Below are 23831 nucleotides of genomic sequence, written 5' to 3'. Positions count from 1 at the left end.
CACTTAGTTAATACAATTTTCATCAAAAGCCATCCCACTGCGACAAGGTGTAACCCAATCATGATAATCCCTAGGTCTTGAAGTTCACCTGTCACGGGGTTACCGCGACAGTGTGGAGCTAGACGACCGCAGTGTTTGATTGCTCCTTCTCCAGCGCTGAGAAGAAGCACTTCTCCTTCATTTTAAATGTGTTTATTTCTTCTGATGGAACAGGGATAAATCAGCCAAGTTGTAAATCCCTGTGTTCAAAGCTGAGCTTGGTTAGCCACTCCTTTCCACTTTATAATCTGGGTTGTGTTACAAATCCTTGTCAGAGCTAGCATTTGCTGCATGGCTAAGGAAGGGAGAGAAGTTCGTATGAGAAGGAGAGTTGGAGGAGTTATTAGTGACTGTTGCTTGGTTTGCATGTGTGGTAACTCCCTATCCTTCTCTATTTTGGTTTATTCCCCTACCTCCAGGCCCTGGTGAATTCCTCTGTTATATGAGAGTGAATATTTTGTATGCCTGGAGTTTTCTGTTAATCCTTGTTTGTGTTGCCTTATTTACCGGGTTGGTGTACTATGGTGCACAGTAGCGCCCCTCTTCCCTGGGTGTTGGAAGAAGACAGACAGAGGCCCTGGCATCTTCACCTTTAGAAGTATCCCAGGGAGTAGGATGAGCTATGGTGCACCCTAGTGTTAGGGACAGGGAAGGAGCCTCTAGCACTAGAAGTCCCAGAGAGGGGTCATTTAACAGTTCTACCTTTGGAACCCAGAGACGGGTCGAATGACCTGAAGGATTTAAGCTAACATCCTCTAATCACCGTCTTTTGTTCTGTAATTAAGGCCATTATTGTCGCATGTAATTAAGGCCATTATTGGTTGTTGTTTTCCATTGAGTTTAGCCATTTAGGGTATGTGCACACGTCCGGATTTCTTGCAGAAATTTCCTGAAGAAAACCGGAAATTTTCTGCAAGAAATCCGCATTTTTTTTTTTGCGTTTTTTTTCCGTTTTTTTCGCGTTTTTTTTAGCATTCTGCAAGCGTAATTAGCTTGCAGAATGCTAAAGTTTTCCAAGCGATCTGTAGCATCGCTTGGAAAACTGACTGACAGGTTGGTCACACTTGTCAAACATAGCGTTTGACAAGTGTGACCAACTTTTTACTATAGATGCTGCTTTTGCAGCATCTATAGTAAAAGATAGAATGTTTAAAAATAATAAAAAAAATAAAAAAATGCTTATACTCACCCGCAGACAGCTGATCTCCTCACCGGCGTCCGTTCCGTATAGCTGGTGTGTGCGCGCAGGACCTTCCATGACGTCGCGGTCACGTGAGCGGTCACATGACCGGTCTCGACCAATCACAGGACCGTGATGTCATCGGCAGGTCCTTCACCGCACACCAGCTACAGGAACCGAAGCGACAGCATGCAGCTGAGAGGCGGGAAGACATCGAAGGTGAGTATATCACTATTTTTTATTTTAATTCTTATTTTTTGACCAATTATATGGTGGCCAGTGCGTGGAGGAGAGTCTCCTCTCCTCCACCCTGGGTACCAACCGCACATAATCTGCTTACTTCCCGCATGGTGTGCACAGCCCCGTGCGGGAAGTAAGCAGATCAATGGACTCCCAGGTGTGCGGAACCCCCTGCAATTCCGCATTTTAATGAACATGTTGCTTTTTTTTCCGCGATGCGATTTTTTCGCGGAAAAAAAGGCTACATTTGCACAAAGAATGCGGAATACACTGAAAATAATGGGAGGCATATGTATGCGTTTTTATCACGTTTTTATAGCGAAAAAACGCGAAAAAAACGCGAAAAATCCTGAATGTGTGCACATGGCCTTAGTTTCTAGTTAGTTCTATTCAGTTTATTGTATTTGATAATATAAAGACTATACATATTGTATTTAGTTTAGTTTTAATTGAGCAAAAAAGCACTGAAACAATGAATCATTTTTTATATGTTTTAAATAGAGAATTAGAAATTTTAGAGCAAGTTAAAGCTGTGAGTAATGACCAGAAGCATTTGTGTCTAAGGCCTCAAGAAAACTAGCGAAAAAAAATTGCGTGAAAATCACACAAGAGGACCGAAATTTCAGTGTGAAAAATATACAAAAGAACAACTGTTATTTGTTTCCATGCTTTTTATTTTTGTTATAAAAAAAATAAAAAAAATACAAGGAATAAAACAATTCCACACATATTTACAATAGGCTGCAGTGGGGGGCTGCATGTGTGTATGTGAGTGGCATGTCCTTCTTGTGTGACTAGCATTTCAGCACTCACTCAGCAGTCTGTCTGCACTGTCAGAACTAGGGTTGAGCGAAACGGATCGTACAAATTGAAAAATCGCTGACTTTCAGCAAAGTCGGGTTTCATGAAACCCGACCCGATCCCAGTGTGGGATCGGCCATGAGGTCGGCGATCTTCGCGCCAAAGTCGCGTTTCATATGACGCTTTCAGCGCCATTTCTCAGCCAATGAAGGAGGACGCAGAGTGTGGGCAACGTGATGACATAGGTCTCGGTCCCCACCATCTTAGAGAAGGGCATGACAGTGATTGGCTTGCTTTCTGCGGCATCACAGGGGTTATAAAGGGGCATGCACGCCAACCGCCATCTTACTTCTGCCGATCTGAGCATAGGGAGAGGTTGCTGCAGCTTCGTCAGAGGCAGGGATATAGTTAGAGAGAAAAGATTAACCCCCAAACCGCTTGTGATGTAGCGATTTCCACAGTCCAACACCACCTTTTCTTTGCAGGGACAGTGGAGGCTAGATTTTTGTGCTTCCGCTCTGTAGCTTATTAGGCTCCCTGATAGCTGCATTGCTGTGTTTACGCCGCTGTGCAAACCAACTGCTTTTTTAAAATCAAAAATCCAGTTGCTCCTTTGTGCACAGTTCTATTGTTTATTTGTCCACACTTTTGTGTGCAGCAGTCCTTTTTATTGCTGCCATACTTGTCCTGAGATCACTGTAGGGAGATTGTTATTGTAGTACAGTCCCTTTTTTTTATATATCTGCCTGCCACGTTCTGCCACTTACAGTGTGTAGTGTAATACAGTGGGCCTGTTTTTTTGCAGCAGTTTCCCACCCAAAAAAGGAGATTTAAATTGCCCCTAAGTGGATCTGCGTCAGTTCTGTTTGTTGTATATCTGCCTGCCACGTTCTGCCACTTACATTGTGTAGTGTAATACAGTGGGCCTGTTTTTTTGCAGCAGTCTCCCACCCAAAAAAGGAGTTTTAAATTGCCCCTAAGTGGATCTGCGTCAGTTCTTTGTCGTATATCTGCCTGCCACGTTCTGCCACTTACAGTGTGTAGTGTAATACAGTGGGCCTGGTTTTTTGCAGCAGTCTCCCACATAATAAAGGGAGATTTAAATTGCCCCTAAGTGGATCTGCGTCAGTTCTGTTTGTCGTTTATCTGCCTGCCACTTTCTGCCACTTACATTGTGTAGTGTAATACAGCGGGCCTGGTTTTTCCAGCAGTCTCCCACCCAAAAAAGGGAGATTTAAATTGCCCCTAAGTGGATCTGCGTCAGTTCTGTTTGTCGTATATCTGCCTGCCACGTTCTGCCACTTACATTGTGTAGTATAATACAGCGGGCCTGGTTTTTCGCAGCAGTCTCCCACATAATAAAGGGAGATTTAAATTGTCCCTAAGTGGATCTGCATCAGTTCTGTCTGTTTTATATCTGCCTACCACGTTCTGCCACTTACACTGTGTAGTAAAAAACAAAAAGGGGAGATTTAAATTCTCAACAAGTTTATATACACCTTCTACCTTGTTTTATAGTACCATATAACGGTTGTTAGTTTGGTTACATTTTCTCAAAAATGAGGAAGTCTGGTGGAAGAGGCCGTGGACGGTCATTGCCAGCTGGTACTGATGGTGGTGGTGGTGGTGGCGGTGGAGCATCTGGTGGTAGTGGGAAAAGCAAAAGAGCACCTAAGGCTCAAGTTGTTCACACAGCGTCATCGTCTGGCTACACAAGGCCTTGAAGGCTCCCTTATCTGGGAGTAGGAAAACCGCTTTTAAAGCCGGAGCAGCAGGAACAAGTTTTGGCTTTCATTGCTGACTCAGCCTTTAGCTCTTTCGCCTCCTCTTCCGAAAGTTCAAAATATAAAAGCAGCGAGTCATCAGTGGATGCTCCCGGTCAGGAACAAGTTGCTTCCTTGTGTCCTTCACCCAAAGCAAAAGTGAAGGATGCGGCAGGCGACATTACAGTTTACTCCATGGAGCTCTTTACACATACCGTGCCAGGGTTAGAAAGGGAAATAGTTAACAGCCCATTACAAGATGAATCGGACATGGAGTTCACAGATGCACAGCCACAGCTAGTTTATTATGCTATTCCATTGACTCAGATCACTACATTGCCCTCGCAGTGTACTGAGCCAGAATCTGACCCTGATGAGACTACGGTTCCCCGTCCCGAACGCTATAGCACCTAACATGGTGTCACAGAGGACGGTGCACAGGACATTGAAGAGGAGGTGATAGATGACCCAGTTGTTGACCCATATTGGCAGCCATTGGGGGAACAGGGTGCCACTGGCAGTAGCTCTGAAGCGGAGGAGGATGATCCGCAGCAGGCATCAACATCGCAACAGCTTTCATCTGGCAGGCCCGTATCAGGTCCAAAACGTGTGTCTAAAACAAAAACAGTTTTAGGACAGCGTGGCCATCTGTTGAAAGTAGCACAGTGTGCAATGCCTGAAAAAGGTATGCGATAGTAGGAAGAGTGCAGTGTGGCAATTTTTTAACCAAGATCCGTATGATCAGTGCAAAGTTATCTGTAAGAAATGCTCAAAGACCTTTAGCAGAGGGAAGAATCCCCTAAATTTAAATACAACGTGCATGCGTAGACATTTAACCAGCATGCACTTGCAAGCCTGGACTAACTACCAAACGTCCCGTAACATTGGTGCACCCGCTCAGAATGAAGGTAGTCAACAACGCTACATTGCTTCCCTCACTGTAAGCCCACCATTTACGACACCACCTGCAGCAAATGTGGAGGTATTGTCGCAAGGCCAAGGCAGTCAGGGAATCACCAGGCTCTTGGGAGGAAACACTGCATGTAGGCCAACATCAAGAATACCATCACCAACCCTCTCTCAATCTGCCATGTCCACCACCACCCCCGCTAGTTCCACCATATGCAGCTCTCCAGTCCAGCTCACCTTACAAGAGACTCTCATTAGGAAAAGGAAGTACTCATCCTCTCATCCGTGTACACAGGGTTTGAACACCCACATTGCTAGACTAATCTCGTTAGAGATGATGCCCTACTGGTTGGTTGAAAGCGAAGCTTTCAAAGCCCTGATGGCCTATGCAGTACCATGCTATGACCTACCCAGTCGACACTTTTTTGTGAGAAAAGCCATCCCAGCCCTACACCAGCATGTCAAAGACCGAATTGTCCATGCACTCAGGCAATCAGTCAGTAGAAAGGTGCACCTCACAACAGATGCATGGACCAGTAGGCATGGCCAGGGATGTTACGTGTCCATCACTGCGCACTGGGTTAATGTGGTGGATGCAGAGTCCACAGGGGACAGCCATAGTGGGACAGTTCTGCCTAGCCCACGGTCTAGGAAACAGTTGGCTGTAGGCGTTCGACACCCCTCCTCCTCCTCCTCCTCCTCCAGAAGTGAAAGGTTGTCCACAGAGCGCAGTCGCCCTACCACTCCATCCGCAGCTGCCAGTGTTGCACACGAGGTGTCCCATTATGGAACAGCTAGTGGTAAGCGTCAGCAGGCTGTGTTGGAAATGAAGTGTTTGGGCGACAACCGACACACCGCGGAAGTACTGGCAGAGTACTTGCAGCAAGAAACTCAGTCATGGCTGGGCAGTGTACATCTTGAGGCAGGCAAGGTAGTCAGTGATAACGGAAGGAATTTTATGGCTGCCATAGCCCTTTCAGAACTGAAGCACATACCTTGCCTGGCTCACACCTTGAACCTGGTGGTGCAGTGCTTCCTGAAAAGTTATCCGGGGTTACCAGCCCTGCTCCTGAAGGTGGGAAGACTTTGCTCGCACATCCGCCGGTCGCCCGTACACTCCAGCCGTATCCTGAACCATCAGCGATCGCTGAATCTTTCCCACACTGCCTAATAATCGACGTTGCAACAAGGTGGAACTCCACACTGCACATGCTTCAGAGGCTGTGCGAACAGAGGCGTGCTGTAATGTATTTGTGGGAGGATACACATACACGGGCAGGCAGTTGGATGGCAGACATGGAGTTGTCAGGTGTGCAGTGGTCGAAGCTACAAGACCTCTGTCAAGTCCTTCAGTGTTTTGAGGAATGCACACGGCTGGTAAGTGCAGACGACGCCATCATAAGCATGAGCATCCCACTAATGCGTCTGCTGATGCAAAATTTGACGCACATTAAGGATCAGGCGTCTGCAGCCGAGGATGAGGGAAGCCTTGATGACAGTCAGCCATTGTCTGCTCAGGGAACTCTCCTGGACGAGGTGGCGGATGAAGAGGAGGAGGATGATGGGGCTTTATATTTATGGGAGGAGGATGCTTCTCAGGGGGCAATAGAAACTGGTGGCGTTGCAAGGTCAGGTACAGGGTTTTTGCGGGAGACAAGTGATGTTGATTTGCAAGAAAGTGCTCCTCAGCCCAGCACAAGCAGTGAATTGACTCCTGGAACATAGGCCCACATGGCTGATTATGCCTTGCGTATCCTAAAAAGGGACCCCCGCATTATAAAAATGATGACCGATGTTGATTACTGGTTGGCCTGCCTCCAGGATCCACGCTACAAAGGGAAATTACAAAATATCATGCCACATGAGAACCTTGAGCAAATATTGGCTACCAAACAAGCAACTCTTGTAGACCGTTTGGTTCAGGCATTCCCAGCACACAGCGGCGGTGATGGTTCTCACACGAGCTGCAGGGGGCAACATGGCAGAGGTGTTAGAGGTGCACAAATCAGAAGTGGCGTTGGACAGAGGGGTTTTATGACCAGGTTGTGGAGTGATTTCGCAATGACCGCAGACACGACAGGTACTGCTGCATCAATTCAAAGTGACAGGAGACAACATTTGTCCAGTATGGTTACGAACTATTTTTCCTCCCTTATCGATGTTCTCCCTCACACGTCATTCCCCTTTGATTACTGGGCATCTAAAATAGACACCTGGCCTGAATTGGCAGAATATGCATTACAGGAGCTCGCTTGCCCAGCTGCTAGTGTGCTATTAGAAAGAGTGTTCAGTGCTGCTGGTTCAATACTGACCGAAAAAAGGACTCGCCTGGCTACCCAAAATGTTGATGATCTAACCTTCATTAAAATGAACCAATCATGGATTTCTAATTATTTTGCCCCACCTTCCCCTGCTGACACGTAGCTTGTCTGAAAAATGTCTTGCTTTTGGCCTCCTCTTACTGACTGCTCCAATTCCTCCATTTGCAGCTGCTGAATGTCCACCATAGGCCATTTTTTAATCTCCCTAAATGGGCTGACTCCCCCCACAGGGCCGTGGTCACCACCTAGCGCAAGCACCCGTGCGAGTGCCGTTTGCCTGGACAGGTGGGTGTGCCCACTCTTGGGCGACGACACAGGCACAGGGTCCCTCCTAGTACAATGAAGTGTCTCTGACGGTGGTGGTGCACAACCAATGTCGGACACACCGTCGTAATATGAGGGGCCCTGTGCCAGTACTGCCGCCCACGAGAGAGTGTTCCCCCCCCAGGTCGAACAGTGCTCTACCACTTGCAATACTTACCTCTCCCTGCTCCACCACAGTGTAGTCTGTGCTGATAAATCCTTCAATGGTTCTGTCAATACAAATTTGTTGACATGATAGATGATAGTTTAAATATACAGGGGCCCTGGCCTCCATTTAGACCATTTAATACTTTGCGCCAACTACCACTGTCTGCTACTCAGCAGAGGAGCCCACCCCTGTACGTAGCTATGCCACCTGTTTATTTTTTTAAATTGTTTTGGCAGACATTTACCTCACTTTATTATTTTGGCCTACTAACTTTGTCAGACACTCCTTACAGTTGACCTCCACTGAACTATCCAATGCCGCCTGTGTACCCCTGTAAGCAATTTTAAACTGCATTGAGCCTACTTTTTTAGTTTAGGCCTACTAAGTCTGTCTGCGCCACTCCTTACAGTTGACCTCCACTGAACTATCCAATGCCGCCTGTGTACCCCTGTAACCAATTTTAAACTGCATTTGGCCTACTTGTTGGTTGGGCCTACTAACGGTGTCTGCCGCTGCTTGGTGTTCTCCTCCACTGAACAAAGCTGAGCTTCAATTTTCAGGCTATATCAGATATTAAACTGCATTTGGCCTACTTGTTTGGTTGGGCCTACTAACGGTGTCTGCCACTCCTTGGTGTTCTCCTCCACTGAACAAAGCTGAGCTTCAATTTTCAGGCTATATCAGATATTAAACTGCATTTGGCCTACTTGTTTGGTTGGGCCTACTAATGATGTCTGCCGCTGCTTGGTGTTCTCCTCCACTGAACAAAGCTGAGCTTCAATTTTCAGGCTATATCAGATATTAAACTGCATTTGGCCTACTTGTTTGGTTGAGTCTACTAATGGTGTCTGCCGCTGCTTGGTGTTCTCCTCCACTGAACACAGCTGAGCTTCAATTTTCAGGCTATATCAGATATTAAACTGCATTTGGCCTACTTGTTTGGTTGGGCCTACTAACGGTGTCTGCCGCTGCTTGGTGTTCTCCTCCACTGAACAAAGCTGAGCTTCAATTTTCAGGCTATATCAGATATTAAACTGCATTTGGCCTACTTGTTTGGTTAGGCCTACTAATGATGTCTGCCGCTGCTTGGTGTTCTCCTCCACTGAACAAAGCTGAGCTTCAATTTTCAGGCTATATCAGATATTAAACTGCATTTGGCCTACTTGTTTGGTTGGTCCTACTAACGGTGTCTGCCGCTGCTTGGTGTTCTCCTCCACTGAACAAAGCTGAGCTTCAATTTTCAGGCTATATCAGATATTAAACTGCATTTGGCCTACTTGTTTGGTTGGGCCTACTAACGGTGTCTGCTGCTGCTTGGTGTTCTCCTCCACTGAACAAAGCTGAGCTTCAATTTTCAGGCTATATCAGATATTAAACTGCATTTGGCCTACTTGTTTGGTTGGGCCTACTAACGGTGTCTGCCGCTGCTTGGTGTTCTCCTCCACTGAACAAAGCTGAGCTTCAATTTTCAGGCTTTCAGCCTATATCAGATATGAAACTGCATTTGGCCTACTTGTTTGGTTGGTCCTACTAACGGTGTCTGCCGCTGCTTGCTTTTATCCTCCACTGAACAAAGCTGAGCTTCAATTTTCAGCCTATATCAGATATTAAACTGCATTTGGCCTACTTGTTTGGTTGGGCCTAATAACGGTGTCTGCCGCTGCTTGGTGTTCTCCTCCACTGAACAAAGCTGAGCTTCAATTTTCAGGCTATATCAGATATTAAACTGCATTTGGCCTACTTGTTTGGTTGGGCCTACTAACGGTGTCTGCCGCTGCTTGGTGTTCTCCTCCACTGAACAAAGCTGAGCTTCAATTTTCAGGCTTTCAGCCTATATCAGATATGAAACTGCATTTGGCCTACTTGTTTGGTTGGTCCTACTAATGGTGTCTGCCGCTGCTTGCTTTTATCCTCCACTGAACAAAGCTGAGCTTCAATTTTCAGCCTATATCAGATATTAAACTGCATTTGGCCTACTTGTTTGGTTGGGCCTACTAACGGTGTCTGCCGCTGCTTGGTGTTCTCCTCCACTGAACAAAGCTGAGCTTCAATTTTCCGGCTTTCAGCCTATATCAGATATGAAACTGCATTTGGCCTACTTGTTTGGTTGGTCCTACTAACGGTGTCTGCCGCTGCTTGCTTTTATCCTCCACTGAACAAAGCTGAGCTTCAATTTTCAGCCTATATCAGATATTAAACTGCATTTGGCCTACTTGTTTGGTTGGACCTACTAACGGTGTCTGCTGTTGTGAATTCTGTTTGTGGGCTCCCCCGGTGGTGTTTTATGGTAGTGCCACTTATTTGCCTTCTTCTATCCTTGATCACCTGTTGACACCCATTAGGGGAGTTTCCTATTTAAGGCTGCTTGGCTGCTGGTCTGATGCCGGCCAACAATGTATCAGTAGCATTCTGTTGCATTCTCCTGCCTCAAGATCCTGTTCAGCTAAGTTGAATTTTGTTTCTAGTTTATGCTATTTTTGTCCAGCTATTTGCAATGTGACTCTCTGTAGCTGGAAGCTCTCGTGGACTGAAATTGCCACTCCAGTGGCATGAGTTGTCACTGGAGTTTTAAAGTAATTTCAGGATGGTGTTTTTGAGTAGTGTTTTGAAGTTGGCCGTGAAGTGACTCTTTCCTGTACTTCTGCTATCTAGTAAGCGGACCTCACTGTGCTAAATCTGCTGTTCATCCTACGTATGTCTTTTCCTCTTGACTCACCGTCAATATCTGTGGGGGACTGCTATCTCCTTTTGGGGTTCATCTCTGGAGGTAAGGCAGGCCTGTATATTCCTCTGATAGGGGTAGTTAGATCTCCGGCTGGCGCGTGGTGTCTAGGGCATCGTAGGAAACACTCCCCGGCTACTTCCAGTGTCGTGTCAGGTTCAGGTCACGGTCACTTTAGTTCCCATCACCCGAGAGCTAGTCCGTTGTTATTTTGATTTCCCTGCCATTGGGAAAATCATAACAGTTTGGCCGGCCACATGTGTTAAAACTATGCACTAAAGCAGGAAAGGATATGAAAAGGTTTTTTTTCCTTCTGTGTTTGGAAAGTGCACCTTAGTGCTTATTTGTACTCCTTGCTTAAACTGCAGTCTTCAGCCTTTTTTTTTTTTCCTCTCCTCTTAATCTCTGAATGGCTTTGGTTACACCTGTTTGAATCATGGATCCACAGAGTTTGGTTGCAGGTCTGAATAACCTGGCTACAAAGGTCCAGAACTTACAAGATTTTGTTATACGTGCTCCAATGTCTGAACCTAAGATCCCTATGCCTGAATTTTTTACCGGAGACAGATCCCGTTTTTTGAATTTCAGAGAGAATTGTAAATTGTTTTTGTCTCTGAAATCTCACTCTGCTGGTGATCCTGCGCAACAGGTTAAAATTGTTATTTCTCTATTGCGGGGTGACCCACAAAGTTGGGCATTTGCATTGTCGCCAGGGGATCCTGCGTTATTAAATGTAGATGCGTTTTTTCTGGCTTTGGGGTTGCTTTATGAAGAACCTAATTTAGAGATTTTGGCTGAGAAAGCCTTGATAGCTCTTTCCCAAGGGCAAGATGAAGCTGAGATATACTGCCAAAAATTTCGTAAATGGTCGGTGCTTACTAAATGGAATGAGTGCGCTCTAGCAGCTAATTTCAGAGAAGGTCTCTCTGATGCCGTGAAGGATGTCATGGTGGGGTTCCCTGTGCCTACAGGTCTGAATGATGCCATGAAATTGGCTATCCAGATTGATCGGCGTTTACGGGAGCGCAAATCTGTGCACCATATGGCGGTATCTTCTGAGCAAAAATCTGTGCACCATATGGCGGTATCTTTTGAGCAAAAACCTGTGCACCATATGGCGGTATCTTCTGAGCAAAAACCTGTGCACCATATGGCGGTATCTTCTGAGCAAAAACCTGTGCATCATTTGGCGGTGACCTCTGAAAAGGCACCAGAGCATATGCAATGCGATAGTGTATTGTCTAGAGGCGAACGACAGAATTACAGGCGCAAAAATGGGTTGTGCTTCTATTGTGGAGATCCAGCTCATGTTATATCAGCATGCTCTAAACGCATAAAGAAGGTTGATAAAAAGGTTGATAAATCTTTTTCTATGGGTACCTTGCAGTCTAAATTTCTTTTGTCCGTGACATTGATTTGTACTTTATCATCTGTTACTGTGGATGCTTATGTGGATTCTGGCGCCGCTCTGAGTCTCATGGATTGGTCCTTTGCCAAGCGTTGTGGGTTTGATTTAGAGCCTCTGGAGGTTTCTATTCCCTTAAAGGGTATTGATTCTACACCTTTGGCTAGCAATAAACCACAATATTGGACACAAGTGACTATGCATCTTTCCCCAGACCATCAGGAGATTATTCGTTTCCTTGTGTTATATAATCTACATGACGTATTAGTACTTGGATTACCATGGTTACAGATTCATAATCCAGTCTTGGACTGGAGATCAATGTCTGTGCTGAGCTGGGGATGTCAGGGGATTCATGGGGATGCACCTTTGGTTCCCATTTCTTCATCTACTCCCTCTGAGATCCCAGCATTTCTGTCAGATTTTTATGATGTCTTTCAGGAGCCTAAAACTGATTCTCTCCCCCCTCACAGAGAGTGTGACTGCGCTATTGAGTTGATTCCCGGTAGTAAATTTCCTAAGGGTCGCTTGTTTAATTTGTCTGTACCTGAACATACTGCTATGCGGGAGTATATCAGAGAATCTTTGGAAAAGGGTCATATTCGCCCCTCTTTGTCTCCACTGGGGGCAGGGTTTTTCTTTGTGGGTAAAAAGGATGGTTCATTGAGACCTTGTATCGACTATCGACTTCTGAATAAGATTACAGTTAAATACCAGTACCCGTTACCTTTACTGACTGATCTTTTTGCTCGCATAAAGGGGGCGAAGTGGTTCACTAAGATCGATCTACGTGGTGCATATAATTTGGTGCGGATTAAGCAGGGGGATGAGTGGAAGACCGCATTTAATACGCCTGAAGGCCATTTTGAGTATTTGGTAATGCCTTTCGGTCTTGCAAATGCCCCTTCCGTTTTTCAGTCCTTTATGCACGATATTTTCCGTGAATATCTGGATAAATTTATGATTGTGTATTTGGATGATATTTTGATTTTTTCGGAGGACTGGGAATCTCATGTTCAACAGGTCAGGAGAGTTTTTCAGGTTTTACGAGCTAATTCTCTATTTGTGAAGGGCTCAAAGTGTATTTTTGGGGTTCAGAGAATTTCCTTTTTGGGATATATTTTTTCCCCTTCATCTATGGAGATGGACCCTGTTAAGGTTCAGGCTATTTGTGATTGGATACAACCTACTTCTCTAAAGAGTCTTCAGAAATTCTTGGGATTTGCTAATTTCTATCGCCGATTCATAGCGGGTTTTTCTGCCATTGCTAAACCTTTGACTGATTTGACCAAGAAGGGTGCTGATGTTGCTAATTGGTCCTCTGCGGCTGTGGAGGCCTTTCGGGAGCTTAAGCGCCGCTTTTCTTCTGCTCCTGTGTTGCGCCAGCCTGATGTTTCGCTCCCGTTCCAGGTTGAAGTAGATGCTTCCGAGATCGGAGCAGGTGCAGTTTTGTCGCAGAAAGGTCCTGACTGCTCAGTGATGAGACCATGTGCGTTTTTCTCTCGAAAGTTTTCGCCCGCTGAGCGAAATTATGATGTTGGAAATCGGGAGCTCTTGGCCATGAAGTGGGCATTTGAGGAGTGGCGTCATTGGCTTGAGGGTGCTAGACACCAGGTGGTGGTCTTGACTGACCACAAAAATCTAATTTATCTTGAGTCAGCCAGGCGTCTGAATCCTAGACAGGCGCGCTGGTCGTTGTTTTTCTCTCGATTTAACTTTGTGGTTTCATATCTGCCTGGGTCTAAGAATGTGAGGGCGGATGCCCTCTCTAGGAGTTTTGAGCCTGACTCGCCTGGTGATTCCGAACCTACTGGCATCCTGAAGGATGGGGTGATATTGTCAGCTGTCTCCCCAGACCTGCGGCGCTCTTTGCAGGAGTTTCAGGTGGATAGGCCTGATCGCTGTCCGCCTGGTAGACTGTTTGTCCCTGATGACTGGACCAGTAGAGTTATTTCGGAGGTTCACTCTTCCGCGTTGGCAGGTCATCCTGGAATTTTTGGCACCAGGGATCTGGTGTCTAGGTCCTTCTGGTGGCCTTCCTTGTCTCGAGATGTACGTATTTTTGTGCAGTCTTGTGATGTTTGTGCTCGGGCTAAGCCCTGCTGTTCCCGGGCCAGCGGGTTGTTGTTGCCCTTGCCTATTCCTAAGAGGCCTTGGACGCACATCTCTATGGACTTTATTTCTGACCTTCCTGTTTCTCGTAGGATGTCCGTCATCTGGGTGGTGTGTGACCGTTTTTCCAAGATGGTTCACTTGGTACCTTTGCCCAAATTGCCCTCCTCCTCTGAGCTGGTCCCTCTATTTTTTCAGAATGTTGTGCGTTTGCATGGTATTCCTGAGAATATAGTGTCTGACAGGGGTACTCAGTTTGTGTCTAGATTTTGGCGGGCGTTCTGTGCCAGGATGGGCATCGACTTGTCTTTTTCGTCTGCATTCCATCCTCAGACTAATGGCCAGACTGAGCGTGCTAATCAGACCTTGGAGACTTACTTGAGGTGTTTTGTGTCCGCTGATCAGGACGATTGGCTTGATTTTTTGCCATTGGCAGAGTTTGCCCTTAACAATCGGGCCAGTTCTGCCACTTTGGTTTCTCCATTTTTTTGTAATTCAGGGTTTCACCCTCGCTTTTCGTCCGGTCAATTGGAGTCTTCGGATTGTCCTGGAGTAGATGCTGTGGTTGATAGAATGCATCAGATTTGGGGACAGGTTGTGGACAATCTGAAGTTGTCCCAGGAGAAGACTCAACAGTTCACTAATCGTCATCGGCGTGTCGGTCCTCGTCTTTGTGTTGGGGACCTGGTTTGGTTGTCTTCTCGATTTGTTCCTATGAAGGTCTCGTCTCCTAAGTTTAAGCCTCGGTTTATCGGCCCTTATAGGATTCTGGAGGTTCTCAATCCTGTGTCCTTTCGTTTGGACCTCCCAGCATCTTTTACTATTCATAATGTTTTTCATCGGCCATTGTTGCGGAGGTATGAGGTGCCGGTTGTTCCGTCTGCTGATCCTCCTGCTCCTGTGCTGGTTGAGGGTGAGTTGGAGTATGTGGTGGAAAAGATCTTGGACTCCCGTGTTTCCAGACGGAAACTTCAGTATCTGGTTAAGTGGAAAGGCTATGGTCAGGAGGATAATTCTTGGGTGACAGCATCTGATGTTCATGCCCCTGATTTGGTTCGTGCATTTCATAGTGCTCATCCAGATCGCCCTGGTGGTTCTGGTGAGGGTTCGGTGCCCCCTCCTTAAGGGGGGGGTACTGTTGTGAATTCTGTTTGTGGGCTCCCCCGGTGGTGTTTTATGGTAGTGCCACTTATTTGCCTTCTTCTATCCTTGATCACCTGTTGACACCCATTAGGGGAGTTTCCTATTTAAGGCTGCTTGGCTGCTGGTCTGATGCCGGCCAACAATGTATCAGTAGCATTCTGTTGCATTCTCCTGCCTCAAGATCCTGTTCAGCTAAGTTGAATTTTGTTTCTAGTTTATGCTATTTTTGTCCAGCTATTTGCAATGTGACTCTCTGTAGCTGGAAGCTCTCGTGGACTGAAATTGCCACTCCAGTGGCATGAGTTGTCACTGGAGTTTTAAAGTAATTTCAGGATGGTGTTTTTGAGTAGTGTTTTGAAGTTGGCCGTGAAGTGACTCTTTCCTGTACTTCTGCTATCTAGTAAGCGGACCTCACTGTGCTAAATCTGCTGTTCATCCTACGTATGTCTTTTCCTCTTGACTCACCGTCAATATCTGTGGGGGACTGCTATCTCCTTTTGGGGTTCATCTCTGGAGGTAAGGCAGGCCTGTATATTCCTCTGATAGGGGTAGTTAGATCTCCGGCTGGCGCGTGGTGTCTAGGGCATCGTAGGAAACACTCCCCGGCTACTTCCAGTGTCGTGTCAGGTTCAGGTCACGGTCACTTTAGTTCCCATCACCCGAGAGCTAGTCCGTTGTTATTTTGATTTCCCTGCCATTGGGAAAATCATAACAGTCTGCCGCTCCTTGCTTTTATCCTCCACTGAACAAAGCTGAGCTTCAATTTTCAGGCTTTCACCCTATGTGAAATATGAAACTGCATTTGGCCTACTTGTTTGGTTGGGCCTACTAACGGTGTCTGCCGCTGCTTGTTGTTCTCCTCCACTGAACAAAGCAGTGCCGCCTGTTTACTCCTATTACCAATTTTGAACTTCATTTGGCCAACTTTATTACTTGGACCTACTAACTGTGTCTGCCATTCATTACAGTTTTCCTCCACTGAACAAAGCAATGCCACCTGTTTAGTCCTGTTACCAATTTTGAACTGCATTTAGCCTACTTTATTCTTTGGGCCTATATCTGTGTTTCCTCCTCATCCTGCCCATTGCCCAGCCACTGCTAGATGAGTCTGCTGGTACATTGACCCAGACCACTACATTCCCCTTGCACTCTACACAGCCAGTATCTGACCCTGCTGAAAGTCTGGTTCCCCTTCCCGCATACTATACCACCTTACACGGGGACAAAGAGGAAGGTGCAGATGACAGTGCAGGTTCCTTCATCAGGTGGGGGGGCATACTCGTTGGCGACGTCACTGGCACAGGGCCCCTCATAGTACGCAAAAGTGTCTCTGCTGGTGGGAGGCGCCCCCGCCGTCAAACACACCGCCGTACTTTGAGGGGCCCTGTGCCAGTGCCAATGCGAATGAGTGTGCCCCCCTGCTTGCTCAGGATCACAGCACTTGTAAAGTTGAAATACTTACCTCTCCCTGCTCCACTGCCGTGACATAGTCCGCGTTTCCTGAGCCCACGGAAAACTTGAGCCAGCTCTACCCCCCCACAACTTTAGCCAAATGACCCCCAATTTTCAATGCCTAACTATTATTATAAGGCAAATTAAGATTGACAAGCTTAAGTAACAAGAATTGATGTTTTTGGCATTAAAATGGGCACTGTAGGTGTTTTCCTGTCCTCCACTCACTGCCGACTTTGCTTCCCCATTGACTTGCATTGGGCTTCGTGTTTCAGTCGGATCCCCGACTTTTCGCAATAATCGGTCGATTTCACCCAACCCGACTTTTTACAAAGTCGGGTTTCGCGAAACCCGACTCGATCCTAAAAAAGCAAAAGTCGCTCAACTCTAGTTGGAACATACCTGGCACTGCCTGGGTATGTCCCTGGTACATTTGCCACATGTGTATTTGTAGCAGTCAACACATCTCTCAGTTGCACAATTGTTCGTGCATCGATGGTTGACCTGACACTTCGCCCTTTTGCCAGGGCTGGGTGTGGAAGGTTGTTGCCGAAGGAGTTTCTCCTTGCGTGCCTTCTTTTCAGTCACATGAGAGCCACCTAATTCTTTTGCAAGCTCAACAAGGAAGTCCACCCGTCTCTCATGCACCCCAGTGCATGCCTGATAAAGAACATGAGCATTCAGTGCTGCCATGTCAATCTTGTTGTAGAACACGGCGACTGGCCATCTCCATGTTCCTGCACGCACGCTGTACTCCTGCACCATTTGGTCCATTACATCCACACCGCACTTTGTGTGGTTGTACTGTGTGTCCGTGTTTGGCTTCCTTTTGTTGGTATCCTCAGTCTCAACCACGCTGTGCATGCTGCTGAGAATGTAGATGGCCTTCTTTCGTTTGGGTGCATACTCTGTCAGTGTGGCACCAGTGGTTTAAAGCACCTGAGTGGTGAATTCAGTGCGGTCCATCTGTCTAGCGTATTGAGGAATTTCCCGGCGACTCTTGTTGACTGTGCCGAGGATAGTGGTTTTCCGGCTAAGCAGTCGTTGTGCAAGTGACAATGATGTAAAGAAATTGTCTGTGGTTACAGTTCTGCCCTTGTCCATGAATGGTTCCATCAGCCTCATCACTACAGTTTCGGACAGTCTCTCCCGCTGGGACGACTGGAGTCCTTGCCAAGATATGGGAGGACATTACAGATGATTGATTTCAAGTCGCAAGCCACCCAAAACTTGATGCCAAACTTGTCTGGTTTTGTTGCAATGTATTGCAGAAAACAGCGAGTCTTTGACGGGAAACGCTGTTCATCAATAGTGATGTTTGACCAGGGTTGTAGGATGCGATGCAGTTGGTGACAAATAGTGTTGAGCATTCCGATACCGCAAGTATCGGGTATCGGCCGATATTTGCTGTATCGGAATTCCGATACCGAGTTCCGATATTTTTATGATATCGGAAATCAGAATCGGAAGTTCCCAGTGTATGGTTCCCAGGGTCTGGAGGAGAGGAGGCCCTTCAGGCCCTGGGATCCATATTCATGTAAAAAATAAAGAATAAAAATAAAAAATATGGATATACTCACCCCTCCGGCGGACCCTGGACCTTAGCGATGTAACCGGCAGCCTCCATTCCTAAGAATGCAGTGAGTGTAGGACCTGCGATGACATCGCGGCTTGTGATTGGTCGCGTGAGCGGTCACATGAGCGGTCACGCGACCAATCACAAGCCGCGACGTCATCGAAGGTCCTTCACTCTGCATTCTTAGGAACGGAGGCAGACGCTTGGGCCGGTGAGAGCCAGGGGCCGTCCGAGGGGTGAGTATATCAATATTTTTTATTTTTATTCTTTATTTTATACATGAATATGGATCCCAGGGCCTGAAGGAGAGATTCCTCTCCTTCAGACACTGGGAACCATTCCGATATTTTGTGTCCCATTGATATGCATTGGTATCGGGTATCGGTATCGGCGATATCCGATATTGTTTGGGTATCGGCCGATCCAATCCGATACCTTTGCATATCGGAAGGTATCGCTCAACACTAGTGACAAACGATCTCCACACATCGGAGATTGCAGCAAACTTATCGGTCTCCACTCGCTCACTGCGTGTGAACATGTCATCAAAGCATAGGTGTTGCATGATGTCTTGGAAGCGGTTTCGGGTCATAGTTGCAATGATCCTTGGGTTTGCCAGGTTTGCTGACCAGCTGTCTCGTAGTGATGGAACCTTGGTCACCCCCCGCAAGATAATGACTGAAATAAATGCCATTAGTTCTGGGAGACCCATGAACCAATCCACCTGCTCCGTGTGACATGCACGTTGAGTAGTCCATTCTTGAATGCTATGAAGCATGTCAAGAGGGATAAAACAGAGGAAACTCTGAAAGCGACTCCGGACACTTCGTCTGGCCTTCGCACTTGGCTCTCCATCTGTAGGGTACGGTTCTATTGGGGTGAAATGGAGACGTTTCCTCACTTGTACTTCATGCCACACTGTGCCATCTTTTGCGGTCTCTGTCGGCTCACTCGCCAACCGAGCTCTTTTTTGTTAGAGGAGGAGTCTCCTCATCTGCAAGATAAATAATTTCAATTTAACATTTTGTTTTGGTTCGAAAGGCTAGGTTCACATTTGAGAGAATTTCAGTTCCCTGCAAATCCAGCAGGGAACTTAGAAATTTTCTCAGCCTCCGCATGTTTCCCTAGCAACTCGCTGTGTTTACTGGATACCAGCTACACAGCGGGCTGTGGGGAGTGCGATTCACACCCCCGCATCCCCCCCGCACAGAGAACTCCTCAAGATGCGTTCCCTTGGGAGGGGTGATGCGGGGGTGCGAATCGCACTCCCCGCAGCCCGCTGTGTAGCGGGTAACCAGTAAACACAGGGGGTTGCTAGGAACCGCGTTCCCTGCTCTCCCACATGCGGGGAACATGCGGAGACTGAGAAAATTTCTACGTTCCCTGCTGGATTCGCAGGGAACTGAAATTCTCTCAAATGTGAACCTAGCCTAAAAAAGATAGTCAGGAAATAAAAATAGGTAATTTTAAAAAATCTAACCTGAAGACAGCTAAGGCTATGTGCAGACGTTGCGGTTTTTACCGCGGATTCGCAGCGTTTCTGCAGCTGCGGGTTCGGAGCAGTGTCCATTGCATTTACAGTTACATGTAAAACCTATGGAAACCGCAATCCGCTGTGCACATCCTGCGGGAAAAACCGCGCAGAAACGCAGCGGTTTACATTCCGCAGCATGTCACTTCTTTGTGCAGAATCGTGGCGATTCTGCACACATAGGAATGCATTGATCCGCTAACTTCCCGCATGGGGCTGTGCCCACCATGCAGGAAGTAAGCGGATCATGTGCAGATGGTACCCGGGGTGGAGGAGAGGAGACTCTCCTCCAGGCCCTGGGAACCATATTTGTGTAAAAAAAAAAAGAATTAAAATAAAAAATAATGATATACTCACCTCTCAGCGCTGCACGCGGCCGTCCGGTCGCAGGGTTGCTGTGCGAGCAGGGCCTGCGATGACGTTGCGGTCACATGACCGTCACGTCACGAAGGTCCTTCTCGCACAGCATCTTTGGAACCGGACTGCCGCGTGCAGCGCCGAGGAGATCGGGACGTCAGCGGGTGAGTATACCATTTTTTTAAATTATTTTTAACATTACTATTGATGCTGCATATTGCTGCATATGCAGCATCAATAGTAGGAGTAAACCCGCAGCGGACCGCAAAACAAACCGCGATAAATCTGCAGGGATAACCGCAGCGGTTTTGCCCTGCAGATTTTTCAAATCCGCTGCGGGAGAACCCGCAGAGGACCCTCCTTACCTGTGCACATAGCCTAAAGGTACCTTCACACTGAACGATATCGCTAGCAATCTGTGATGTTGCAGCGTCTTGGCTAGCGATATCGTTGAGTTTGACACGCAGCAGCGATCAGGATCCTGCTGTGCCATCGTTGGTCGGAGCAGAAAGTCCAGAACTTTATTTCATCGCTGGACTCCCGCAGACATCGCTGAATCGGTGTGTGTGACGCCGATTCAGCGATGTCTTCACTGGTAACCAGGGCAAACATCGGGTTACTAAGCGCAGGGCCGCGCTTAGTAACCCGATGTTTACCCTGGTTACCAGTGCTAATGTAAAAAAAAACAAACACTACATACTTACATTCCGGTGTCTGTCCCCCGGCGCTGTGCTTTCCTGCACTGTCAGCGCCGGCCAGCCGTAAAGCAGATTACAGCGGTGACGTCACCGCTCTGCTTTCCGGCCGGCGCTCACAGTCAGTGCAGGAAAGCACAGCGCCGGGGGACAGACACCGGAATGTAAGTATGTAGTGTTTTTTTTTTTTTACATTAGCACTGGTAACCAGGGTAAACATCGAGTTACTAAGCGCGGCCCTGCGCTTAGTAACCTGATGTTTACCCTGGGTACCCGGGGACCAGCATCGTTGGTCGCTGGAGAGCTGTCTGTGTCACAGCTCTCCAGCGACCACACAACGACGAAACAGCGACGCTGCAGCGATCGGCATCGTTGTCTAGATCGCTGCAGCGTCGCTAAATGTGGCCCCGGCGTCCGCTATCTGCACTGACTGACTGACTGCCGGCAGTAGCAGGGCACAGCGGTGACATCACCGCTGTGCTGTGCTTTCACTTTCACTTTGCGGCGCTCAGTCAGTGTGGGAAGCAGACGCCGGGGGATGCGAATGTAAGTATGTACTGTTTGTTTTTTTTACATTTTACACTGGTAACCAGGGTAAACATCGGGTTACTAAGCGCGGCCCTGCGCTTAGTAACCCGATGTTTACCCTGGTTACCAGTGTAAAATATCGCTGGCATCGTTGCTTTTGCTGTCAAACACGACGATACACGGCGATCGGACGACCAAATAAAGTTCTGAACTTTATTCAGCGATCAGCGACATCACAGCAGGATCCTGATCGCTGCTGCCTGTCAAACTAAACGATATCGCTAGCCAGGACGCTGCAACATCACGAATCGCTAGCGATATCGTTACAAAGTCGTTTCGTGTAAAGGTACCTTAAGCTGCTCCTGAGTGTGTCTGCCCACCCCCCAACAATGCAGCTGGGGGGTGGGCAGAAACACTCAGGAGCAGCTTACATTCTTTTGTTTACACTTTCTTACAAGACCTTTGTTGAGCTGGATCAACACAATTGCCCCCTGCAGATTCCTCAGGCAATGGCCACATTTACAAATGAAAGGATGCTAATTGGAGCCATCAGACTTGTTAGTTTGGACCAAGGGTCATTTGACCCTCTTTCAGGACTTCAGGGGGAAGCTCGAAATTTCTGGGACTTCTAGTGCTAGTCCAGGCTCACCTGACAGCTTTGTTGTATCATCACCTTGCTACGTGACAAGAGGCCTCAAAATAGCCAGGGGGCAGAGCAGGACCCATAACTGACTGATTCAATAACTGTACATGGAAATCTATAAAGACGAAATGCACAGTCCAAAAAAAGGGGGGGACACTCCAACTTTACATTAAGGGTTTAAATTAGAATATACATTAAAGCTAGTTAATGCTCTTTTTAATTTTTATGGTGGACATAGACATAGTGAGTCGTGAATGGGAGAAGTCTTCATGGAGGTCTGGGGTGCAAGGGGATGAAATGGAAAATGAATGGCACCAATTCTTATTTGGTCTGACATGCACTGTGAGCTGTAAGGTCTCATATAGACAGGTGTGTGCCTTTACAAATCAAGTCATAGAATCATAGAATGTTAGAGTTGGATGGGACCTCCTGGGTCATCTGGTCCCACCCCCTGCTCAAAGCAGGATTCACTAAATCATCCCAGACAGAAGTCTGTCCAGCCTCTGTTTGAAGACTTCCACTGAAGTCCTATCAGTTTAATTAAACACAGCCGGACTCCAATGAAGAAGTAGAACCATCTATAGGATGATCACAAGGAAATGGACAGTATGTGACTTAAATATGAGTATCTGAGCAAAAGGTCTGAATACTTATGACCATGTGATATTTCAGTTTTTCTTTTTTAATAAATATGCAAAAATGTCTACATTTCTGTATTTTTCAGTCAAGATGGGGTGCAGAGTGTACATTAAAGAGAAAAAATTAACTTTTTTGAATTTACCAAATGGCTGCAATGAAACAAAGAGTGAAAAATTTAAAGGGGTCTGAAATGCTTTCCGTACCCACTGTATATATACAGTCATGGCTGAAAATGTTGGCACCACTGAAATTGTCCCAGAAAATGAAATATTTCTCTCAGAAAATTATTGCAATTACACATGTCTTATGTTATTATTATTATTTATTATTATAGCGCCATTTATTCCATGGCACTTTACATGTGAGGTATACATGATAAAAACAAGTACAATAATCTTAAACAATACAAGTCACAACTAGTGTTGAGCATTCCGATACCGCAAGTATCGGGTATCGGCCGATATTTGCTGTATCGGAATTCCGATACCGAGTTCTGATATTTTTGTGATATCGGAAATCGGAATCGTAAGTTCCCAGTGTATGGTTCCCAGGGTCTGGAGGAGAGGAGACTCTCCTTCAGGCCCTGGGATCCATATTCATGTAAAAAATAAAGATTACAAATAAAAAATATGGATATACTCACCCCTCCGGCGGACGCTGGACCTTAGCGATGTAACCGGCAGCCTCCGTTCCTAAGAATGCAGTGAGTGTAGGACCTGCGATGACGTCGCGGCTTGTGATTGGTCGCATGTGCGGTCACATGAGCGGTCACGCGACCAATCACAAGCCGCGACGTCATCGAAGGTCCTTCACTCTGCATTCTTAGGAATGGAGGCTGCCGGTTACATCGCTAAGGTCCAGGGTCCGCCGGAGGGGTGAGTATATCCATATTTTTTATTTTTATTCTTTTTTTTTACATGAATATGGATCCCAGGGCCTGAAGGAGAGTTTCCTCTCCTTCAGACCCTGGGAACCATCCAGGATACCTTCCGATATTTGTGTCCCATTGACTTGTATTGGTATCGGGTATCGGTATCGGCGAGATCCGATATTTTGCCGGTATCGGCCGATCCAATCCGATACCGATACTTTCGAATATCGGAAGGTATTGCTCAACACTAGTCACAACTGGTACAGGAGGAGAAAGGACCCTGCCCGTGTGGGCTCACAATCTACAAGGGATGGGTGAGAATATAGTAAGCGAGGGTGGAGCTGGTCATGCAGCGGTTTGGTCAATCAGTGGTTACTGCAGGTTGTAGGCTTGTCAGAAGAGGTAAGTCTTCATGTTCTTTTTGCAAGGTTT

The 23831-nt window shown here is 46.8% G+C and overlaps 1 protein-coding gene across 1 annotated transcript in view; it reads left to right on the top strand.

The window, feature by feature from the left end:
* Nucleotides 1-23831, top strand: part of SLC2A9 (solute carrier family 2 member 9) — a 466623-nt gene that overhangs the window by 249 nt on the left and 442543 nt on the right. The window lies entirely within an intron of this gene.

This window comes from Ranitomeya variabilis, chromosome 1, assembly GCF_051348905.1.
Source record: "Ranitomeya variabilis isolate aRanVar5 chromosome 1, aRanVar5.hap1, whole genome shotgun sequence".
Taxonomy (NCBI): domain Eukaryota; kingdom Metazoa; phylum Chordata; class Amphibia; order Anura; family Dendrobatidae; genus Ranitomeya; species Ranitomeya variabilis.
This window is presented reverse-complemented; position numbering and strand designations above follow the sequence as displayed.